Source organism: Pinus tabuliformis, chromosome 6 (assembly GCF_031772625.1).
Source record: "Pinus tabuliformis cultivar Carrire ecotype Pingquan chromosome 6, CPIR1, whole genome shotgun sequence".
NCBI lineage: Eukaryota > Viridiplantae > Streptophyta > Pinopsida > Pinales > Pinaceae > Pinus > Pinus tabuliformis.
In genome coordinates this window covers 71,846,131-71,855,897 of record NC_142292.1, presented here as the reverse complement: position 1 = coordinate 71,855,897, position 9,767 = coordinate 71,846,131, and positions in this window count along the sequence as shown.

The window sequence follows — 9,767 nt, the reverse complement described above, 5'->3', positions numbered from 1 at the left end:
ACCAAGAAAACACTGCTGCAAACTCGAATTCCACCAGCTCAAAACTCAACCGCTTCTGATCTAAAATTCGTGAGAACAAATTATTTCTCGTACAGAGATTGACTGTATGGGCATTTACTGGATATCTCACCTTCCAAAAGAAGGATGAATCCAGAGGCTACTTGGCCCGATTACAGACTATGCTTGAAGAAATAAAATGTAATCACTTTCTAAATAATAGATCTGATGATCAACTTCGCTCCGATACCATGTAGAAATTTCAATAATATAACACTTACTCACAGAGATTATCCTGATTATACACTATTTGCGGAATGCATGCATAATACATAACTCTACCATTGATCATCAATTTTGCGGAATTAAAAGCAATCGCATGCGCACATTGAAACATCAATCACACATATCAACACAGTATGTAATGGGGAAAGCATACAACTGAAAACCCCCAACTATCTGTATATTATAATGATAGAGAACATGTAACAATACATAGTACAATACTCCTCACAAGTACTCAGTACTATCTCCACCTGCTACACACAAACTAGCTCAGATCTAAACAAGTCACAGGTTCAAATCTCCTCCACTGTTTGCCTGCCTCTACTGCGCAATCCAAGTTGAGAATAGATCAGATCCAAGTTCGAATTCCCTTGGACCGTACTGCGCAATCCTCATTAGTAATCTCAATCAATGATTGTGCAAATCTCATGCACAACTATAGTCACAACTGATAGTAGTCTCACCCTTTCACCCACCTCTAACACTTGTCTCCACTGAACTGTCCATGCACTGAGTTAACTGATGTATTATTTAGTTGATTTATGAGTTAATAATTAGTGAATTAATTAATAATTAATTCACATCACTCATCACTAGTGTATTTGATAGTTAGACTAAATACAACTAGTTCAACCAAGTCAAACTGAACACAACTCCATCAACTCCTCAATAAACTCCACCAAACTCAATCACTTGAGTTCTAACTGAATTCCATCATGCAATAGCTCAACTAACCCATAGGAAAAGTGTATTTCCTTCTGGCAGTTGCATGTGCCACATCCGTAGCTCGAACTGAAGTGCTGCAAGAGGATAAGATAATGTTTATAGTCCAAATATTATTAAGAGCTAATAATATTCGACTGTTCTATTTTTAGAGTGGCAGTCTAAAAATAGACTCCGCCCATATGTCTAAAAATAGAGGTCCATCTATTTTTACCAACATGACCAATCATCCATAAATAGCATCCTGCAACTCATATACCATGATCCATATGTCTAAAAATAGACATAGTCTAAAAATAGACTTTGCACCAAAAATAGCCTGCGGGCCCACTTAGTGAAGGCGACTTCTTTTCACTAAGCTCCATCATCTTGTTGCATTTTCAACATAATAATTCATGATTTCTTCCTGCAAAATTGTTTCTTGGACGTTGTCGGAGACTATAGCATCTATCTCTATGAGATGGTTGGGGACCATAACATCTATCTTTATGATATGCTTTATAGTCTTTTGCCATGTGACCAAAGTTTGAACAAGAATAACAATAACCAAAAATTGAACTTTGGTACCTAGGAGATGGAGGTTTCCTTGATGTACTTCTGAAGCCTTTCTGCCTTGAGATCTTTGATGATAACCATTTCCTCTCGCCTCTTTGAAATCATCTACATTTCTTCTTGGAGCAGGATTTCTTCTTGGAATACGATTTCTTCTATTGTAGCCTTGATTTTTCTCCTTGCATTTGCTAGAACTGGGAGCATCACCATTTATTTCTGGCTTCTTCACATCTCTTTTGTTTAAAGCATTTTCATTCTTGTTTGAGGATTCACCTGCATACCCAAGACTTGATTTATCAGATGGACATCTGTGATAGCTGAGCATGTCATCCAAGGCCTGAGAGCTCTTCAAGATTTTGTTAATCCCTCCAACCTTTTTTCTGAGGAGGACAATCTCTTCTTCCAATCTTTCACACTCATTATTCTTCTTAGCAAATTGTTTCTCAGTTTCTTCCTTGATACGAGTAGCTTCATCTGCTTCTATTTTAAGGGAGATCATATTTGACTTCATTTTGAAGATTTCTTCATTCTTTGCTTGACTGCTCTCCATTCTCTTCTCAGCTCCTTGTGCTTGTTTCCTGGCTTCTTGTAATTGAGACTTAAGGGAGGAGACCTCTACCTTGTACTGACCAATCTCTTCTTCAAGTTTGTTCAAGCTCTTGTGCCTTTGTTCAAGTTGGCTTGACAAGATATCTTCCTGCTTCTTTGCTTTATCCAGTTGATTTGTCATGGATATGACTTCTTCATGATGCTTTCTTTTGCTTTGATGATATTCCTTCTTAAGCTTGGCAAGCTCTTCATCCCTTTCTTGTACTTGAAGCTTGATGAGGTCAACTTTCTTTCTTGTTTGATCTTGGTCACCAACTAGAGTTATCTTCTTAAGTGACTCATTTTCCTTTTTCATATTGTTAATCTCTTCCATGGCAGTCATAAGTTGAGTGAGGAGTTCTTCTACAAAATCTTTTTCATTCTCTTCATCTTCTAGGTTTGCTTTAGCCTTGATGTCATCATTCTCATTTTCAGCTTCTATGATGGGTTCAGGATCTCCTTCTTGATTGATGGTCATGGTCAGTGCTCCTTTTGAGTGAAGATCATGAAGTTTGTCCCATATGCCCTTTGCTGATGAATCTTTTCCTAGATTGTTCTTTACAGAATTAGGGAGCCCATTCAAGATTGCCTTTACTGCTTTTGCATTGTACTCCTTGGATTCTCTATCCATCCTGCTATCATCAATCACTGATTTCCAGATTTCAATGCCTTGAGTCTGTAAGAAATTCCTCATTCTTTCTTCCCATATATTAAAGTTCCCATTGAGCCTTGGAGCCTCCTCAAATTGATTGTCTTCTATTTTAGTAGTAGAGGGAGACACATCCTTAGGAGGATTGGAGACTTTCTTCCTTGACTTCGCCATTTGTGTTCTAAGGTTCAACCTTCAAGCTGTTAGGCTTTGAATGAAGGTACCTGCTCTGATACCAATTGTTGGAAATACTGAGAGGGGGGGTGAATCAATATTTCTTTTTCCCACTATTGTTTCACTAGTTAAAACATATATATTCAGAACACAAGATGAACAACAAGAATAAATGCTTTTATTAATATAAACTGTGTAGTAAAATAGATACAATATATAGATGGTTACAATTAGTTTCCAAGCTCCAACTTGGACTTTGGTGAGGCTCCAACCTCCAGAGCACCAACTCTATTTTGCCAAGACACCAATCTTGGACTTAGGAGCACAAACTCCCAAGGACTTCTATCCTTCCTACTTCTGAGGCATCAATCCCAAGGACTCCAATCCTACTTACTTCTGAGGCACCAGCCCCAAGGACTCCTATCCTTCTTGCTTCTGAGGCACTAGCCCCAAGGACTCTTATCCTTCTTACTTGTCAATATTCATTTGATAGTAATGTTCTGCTCTCAGAACTCTTCTCTGCTGAGTTCTGTCTATTTACAGCTTCACTGTAGTCTCCAAAATACAGTATCAATGACAACCAGTCTTCTTATGAATGAGTCTTTACAACTCTGCACACTGCCCACACATAGTCTCCAATAGCCTTCATGCTGTCTGATAATGTCTTCACACAGCTCTAGTCAATCTACTGTTAGTTGCACTAAGCTCTGCATAATTAACAACTTCTTGTTCAAGCTTATGTTCTCTTCTGGCTACTTCTTCCCTTCGACTGTCTACTGTCCTATTGGCCCTTCGGCCCTCTTTCCATTCTGTTGGATCCTCTCGCTGCCTCTGTCTCCTCCAGATTATTTCCACAGCGTTCAACAGCCTTCAACAACATTCACCGCTGCTGATTCTGCTATCTCACACTCTGGTTCTTCACCATACCAACAGCTCCCACAGTCCTCTATTTTTACTGTTTTATGCATTCCCATGCCTCTGTCCATTCGTTTCCTCTTACACCGCCTCTTAGACTTCCTCAACGCTCGCTGTCATTTCCTCTATGCTCGCTTGCTTCTTCAGCTTCCCGTCTTTTGGTTTCCTCTGTCTATTCATGCTCACAGGACACGTTGAATCAATGGCCAGGTCCAAACGATCCACGAAGAACCCATCTTCCCTGTTTATCGTAACAGTGCTCCATTTGGCAATGATGTCGGGCATACACAGAGTTTTACATTTAATGGACCTGCCATGTCCTATTGCAGTCGCAATCGGCTTGAATCTAGTCTTCTGAGTTATCATTCAGGCATCTTGAACTATCGGGAGCATTATTGTATTGCATTTCTACCTCCAAACCCCACGCAAGCCATATACACAAATACACAGGAATTACGATTGAACACATGCAAAAAAACTAAAGGGTGGACTTCAATATTAATTCACCCGCAAATATTCTTGTAGCGGATCCACAGCGTATGTCGCAATCGGCACTCAAGGCTTCTAGGGGTCCTTTATACATCAACCTCATGATATCACCGATGGCCGACAGCCGATCCTCCACTGGACACGATATTATATTAAGCCCATCTATAATGTTGCATTGGGTCCAGTCTTGCAATCGCAATTGGTGCTTGGGTGTGGCAAGGTTTCATAACATATGCGATTGTGACGGATGCGATATGGTATTACACCATAGTTAATGTTCTCGTCGGGAATGCAACCTTATCGCTATCGACGATCGCAAGGGGCCACTTACCACTGTATGACTTCCACTCCGAATTCCCGATGCGATAATCGCTATCGGCGATCGCAAGTCGCATAGGGTCAAGACTCATCGTTAACATAGACCCCTCATAGTGATGCGATGTGCCAGACCCGATAGGATCCCAAATCTCTCGTGCATATATTTTCAAGTCCGCTTTCCGCCTCCGATAGTGTATTTGGAATATATACATATGCTTTGGCTGCCGATAGTGTTAATGCCACCTTTGCTCCTCTGATAGCTCCCGATAGTGTTATCTGTGAATATATGGCTCCCGATAGCTCTCGATAGCTGTGTCTGCTTCCTTTGTGGCTCCGACAGCTGTGTTTGCTGCGTCCCATGGCTCTGTTTTCTCTATCGCTATGTCCTTCGATCTTCCTCTATGCTCCTTTGATCGATCTTCACTTGGATTGTTGCTTTGATAGCTGTTAATGCATATATAGATGGGTTTTGCCTCCGATAGCTCCCGATTGCGTAATCTGCTTCCTCTGATGCTATGTCTACTCCTTTGTTGCTTCGATGGCTGTCTCTGTCCTCTGTTTGCCATGTATGCTCCTCTTCTTTGGCATATATATGGCATATATGGCATATATATATATATATATATATATATATATATATATATATATCTATATATATATATGTATATATATATATATATATATATATATATATATATATATATATATATATATATATATATATATATATATATATATATATATATATATGGCTCCTCCTGTAGCTCCTCTTGCTCCAATGTGGCTCCTCTCGTTTCCATCTGCTCCTCTGGTGGCTCTATCTGCTCCTCTTGTCTCCATTTGCTCCTCTGGCCTTTCATCTCCATCTACTCCTCTGGCTTGGTAGTGTCTTTCAAAGACCTCCTTGCATATATGAATGCCTCTCTTGCTCTGATATCCTGCAATATGCTTTGATATGCCTCCTTTGGTAACTCCTCTTGCTTATGGCTTGGCTATCCTGATGGCCTTGCTCCTGTCTCTTCATGGATCGCTCGGCTTCCCCTTGGCTTCATGTCATCCTCTAGTATCCAGAATATTGCCATATTGACATCAATGACAACCTAGGACAAAAATATCTTTTTACAGTTATTTTGATTACATATGTAACTCAATTTTTGCTTATTCTTGTAATTATTACATTAGTTACTTTGATAAACTTACTCTTAAGTCTGGTTTCCCTTGTGGGAGATTGAGACTAGTAATAACATGAACCAATATGTTTAGAATGACATATTTTGAAATTTTAAAATAACATGAAACTAACTTGCAAAAATAATAATATGAAATTATATACTTATTCACCATTTAATTCCAAATTAAATTGTATATATTTACTATAATATTTTTTTTTCACATTTACTTTTTTATGATAATTGTCTTATTATTCAATTAATAAAAAAATATATTAATGCTTACAGAATTTAGATATCTTTATAATTCTAACTAATAATATTGATATAAAAACTTTATTTAAATGATTTCATCACTCTCGTTCACAAATTTCAAAATATGTTATTTTAAGAATTTACTGTTTTAGCATTGATTTAAATATTTTTATATTTTATAAAAAAATATATTATATATTATATATTAAATAGTCAAATATCTTATATATATATATTAAATAATCAAAGATCTTAACTAGAGTGAGTTAAGTTTCTAAAAACATGTTGTAACTGATCTTATTTACAACATTTATTATAAAATAATTATATGCAATAATGAAGTTATCAATTCTCCATAAAAATAACATAAACATTTGTATCTCATCCAGCCTATCAAAATTATGTTTCTCCTTGAATTCTTCCTCATCCGCCACGTTTTCTCCTTTAATTCTTCCTCATCCACCATGTCGTGGTTTATGTCTTCTTCCCAATATGGCCATTCGTGACAATCAATATTTCAAAATTAGAGATTCTTCAAGTTAGGAAAAAAAATGTTGACAAAACGCTATATATCAATTGTGGTTAATTAGGTAAGTTTTAAACTAGCATTTGCACCACATGTTGCAAAGGAAACGCCGTAAGGCAATGATATAAAAAACAATAGCATAGAAGAAAGAAGTCAAAATTTTATGCAAATGACATAAGAAACAACAGCATAGAAGAAAGAAGTCAAATTTTTATGCAATTTTGTTTCTTTACCGGTGTTTATTTTTTATCATCAACAAATGGCTAGATCATATATTCATATTACCAAGAACCTTCGCGTTTGAGGGCGTTGACACAATGCCACAAAGCTCATTCTGATGATCACCGGGAAGGGAATTGTTGTGAGAGATGCAAATTGTTTCCATTGTTTCTCGAATGGACTCTGTTCTTGCACTGATTATTGTAATGCTAATTGCAAATCGTCTCATACAAAATAGTGTGACTGCAAGCATAAGCAATTACTTTCCTTTTGTGACAAGCATATGTTTGATAGAGAAAAATGGAAAAATGCAAAAGCAGAGGGGATTAGTAAAATATTTGATGTCTAATCTAGGGTGCATACATAGCATCGGTTTAATCTAGGGTGCATACATAGCAAAAACATACCTCGATAGTTAGTGACATTTTCATAAGACAGATTGAATTTCTACCTGATTCATTTCTTCATATCGGCCATAATTTTACAAAAAATGTCAAATAGGGGTTACATTAAGTATAGTATTGCTAGAAATTTGCATAATGCAGTGTTGTTGGGTGGTATGCCAATGGTGACACGTCATGTGATCATATTTCATTGATATAGATGGTATTTCGAGCATAATTATTTAAGGTTATGTGTAGAAGATTTCAAGAGAAGATATGCATGGCAGGTTCAAACTGCCCTAACATAATTCACCCAAAAGATACAAAATTTATCTGACAAACTGATTTATCTTGGACAATGTGATTGTTACATGAGAAGGCATGCATTGAGCTTAAGATTGTAAAATATCTCATAACCTTTTCCAATATGCTATAAATCAAGGCCAAGGAACACTAATGTAGGGAATGATAAACATGCATAGAAGCTAGGACATTCATAACATAGTAAGAAGAGCATTCCCTATGGGGTCCTCTAGGTCAAACCCATTTCTAATTACATGGCCATGCACCTCGTTTCCTTGTTGCGGAGCTTCTGGGCCAGCGCACGCACCAAGTACACTGGAAAAGGTAACATGATCCGCCTCTATAGCTGTCTTTTGCATCCAGCCATAAAGCCTTAATGCCTCCCGACAATACCCATTTTTAGTATATCTAACAATCATAGTATTCCATGACACCACATCCCATTCAGGCATTTTGTCAAACACTATCCATGCATCTGCTACATATCAATATTGACTTGTTCGACTTACTCATAACTAGTCACTGAAGCTGATCATATAGTGCAAGAACTCCAGCCCTTACTACTCTTAACATAATATTAGTTGTTACTCCTCTGAAGAGGGCATGGATTCCCTCTTGGCGCACAATCTGTTGAAAAGCATGGACAGTGTTGCTATAACTTGTTTCTAGAAAAACAACTTGACAGAAAATTTTATGTGAGATCCATCATAGTTGCTAGAAGTAACATCACAAGCTCAGAACATGAGCAAGAATGTAGATTTTATGTTATATTTCTTACTTGTATAATGTCTTCAGCATGTCGTGTATAAGACAAAGAAAGAAAGTCAATGTTGTTGCAAACTCCCCAAGATGCAATAACCTTCAAAGTACAAACAACAGAAATAAATCAAATTACAAACCTTGTCATAATCAAATCACATGACGCACAATAAACTTTAGCACAAAAATAGACTAGTGCCCTGCAATTTGTAAGGTTACATTTATTTCATGAGATCAAAGCTTGAACTATCTAATATTTGAAGAGCAAGGGTTACCACAATTAGCAAATGCACAAATTAATTTATTTGACACTTTGATTTCATGTTAGTTACAGACTGCATGCTTTCAGTTTATAAGGTTTATCCTAAGGTCCTTGATGGCTGCCAATACTGTCTTCTGACATTGCTTGATGAACATTTGACAAAGGATGAGAACAATGATGTAATTGAAATTCAAAGATTATGAATAAATAAGGAAGACCTTTATATAAGGGAAATTAACTCAATATGTTCATTTTAAAGATATGCTATCACCAATATTAATATTCATTAGGTTGGGGACAAATAGAAAATTAGCATTAGGTTTCTAACATCCAAATGGTCTCACCATAGTTTGAATTAAGCAATCCTAGTGATAAAAAGAGTGAGAATATGTTAAAAATTGGATTCTATAAGCTTCTAGAGGGCATTATGTTGTCAAAGATTGCCCGAGGTGAGAATTAATCAAGTGTCGGATACCCAAAAAATCAGCCATTGGATTTAGTAAACTACAAGTAAAGCCTGTTCAAGGTGTAAGATCGAATTTACCATAATGAGCATAGACAAACTAACTAGTGGACAGGTAGTCAAACAAACTATGTGCTTCTAAAGGCATTATGTCGTCAAATATTGCAGATGCCCCAAGGTGAGAATTAAACAGGTGGATGATACTAGAATTTGAATGTGTAACATCAAAGTTCCAAATGGCTAGTTTATAAAGAGAAAATTAGTAAGAAAGGAGCAGGGTAATCTTATATAATTTCATTGGCTTCACGTTTGAACATTATGTTATTCTGAACCATGATACCCTAAATTCATATATTAATTCAATGGATTTCATTAAACAATGCCCTATCCTTGAAGCAAAGTAATAGAAGAGTACTGCCATTTCTGTGGAAACTGTATATGTTCTGAACCTTCTTTCTTGATAAGTTAATGTCAGATATATGATCTGATGGCTATTTATTTCTGTGAATGCTGTCACAGTTTGCTTCTGATATTTTTTTCCAGTTGATAGACAACTTTCAAGACTTTTGCTGACTGCAAAACACAATTTCATGACCAACACACAACTAAACAAAGCAAAGCAAACTGTGTGAAAGGCAAATAATGCCGATGGGAAAAGAATAATCTCTGAAATCAGTGAGAATCTATGCCCATGCAACCTACAAAATTTGTACGTGCTTAATATTGGCATAAATTCTA